The sequence below is a fragment of the Etheostoma cragini genome, unplaced genomic scaffold, assembly GCF_013103735.1.
Source record: "Etheostoma cragini isolate CJK2018 unplaced genomic scaffold, CSU_Ecrag_1.0 ScbMSFa_259, whole genome shotgun sequence".
Lineage (NCBI taxonomy): Eukaryota > Metazoa > Chordata > Actinopteri > Perciformes > Percidae > Etheostoma > Etheostoma cragini.
Window position 1 is genome coordinate 59,246 of NW_023266767.1, and position 1,375 is coordinate 60,620.

Here is a 1,375-nt window from a genome sequence, read left to right on the forward strand (position 1 = left end):
TTTATTTTTAGACACTCAAAACTTTTAAGCTCTCGCGGGCCACATAAAATGACATGACGGGCCACATCTGGCCCGCGGCCCTTGAGTTTGACACATGTGATCTAAGAGGATATGAATGTGCGCAAGAAACTCAATTGCAAGTAATACGTTTTGTGATCATCTTTATTGTCAACAGATGTAAATTTACCATGTGTTTTGTACAAAGTAGACATATCTACTGCTGTATTCTGTCTGTGGCAATGTCTTCAAAACCTGTTCTTGACTTGCTTTTTCCCACATCCTCTGAACGCTTAGCCAACTAAATGACTTAAGTTGGCCAATAATTGTTGCTTTTTTATTTTTGTTGTGATGGTTGTGTGCCTTCAATATCATACATGTGGATATTATGAAAGAAACTGCCTAGCAAACCGTTTCAACAATTTTAAAGGTTCCATGTTGTAATGGTTAGCACTCTGGACTCTGAATCCAGTTCAAATGTCAGTGGAACAGGTTTTAAGTTGCACGTATGCATTGTCTTAAGTTAAGTGTAATATCTTGTCTGTGTTGTAGTATCTATAGAGATTTGTGGTGTATTATGGAACCATTGTCCTGTCTTTTATGTATTATGAAACTTATTGCCGCCTGTCTTGGCAGGACTCCCTGGATAAGAGTTACTGTAGCTCAATGGGATTGTTCCTGGTTAAATAAAGGTTAATTAAAAATAAAATGAATCTGTAATATATCCAAACATTCCTCTCTTCATTATCCATATACTGGAAGTTGGTTTAATTGGATGCGTTTTTTACCGTCAGTTCAAAATGGAGCTGAACAGGGAGGAGGATTCCTCCCTAACAGCCGCTCTGCTCTGCTCCGTGCCCCTGCTGTCCGTTAATAGTTAAAGCAGATAAAAACCTAAAGAATTGGGAGTACCTGGCATTGGGAGTACCTGGCTTCTCATACCATTCTATGCAAACAGTGTTGATCTTTGTTGGCAAGTGTACACAAAACCAGTCAAATCTTTGTTGTAGTCCAACATGTGGGGCCTCTTGCAGGACCTTTATCCTGAACTGTCCAGTTTCTATCAATGCGAAATGAAGCAGAGGATGGAACAATATGGAGGCATAACAGAGAACTAGCTTTACAAAGCTGCCGTGACCCGGATTCAAACCGGGGTTGCTGCGGCCACAAAGCAGAGTACTAACCACTATACGATCACGGCCACTTGGTAACAGTAGGGCCTTGTTGTTGTGAAAGCATAGTGGGAACTCTTGAAGTTGAATGTCAACTCTACTGATATTTTCCGGCTTTCCCTGATTGCTGACTATCAAATGAAAATGTCATGGATGGTTTATCTAGCACTACGTTCAATAAGAGCAATATCTACATTCTCACACCA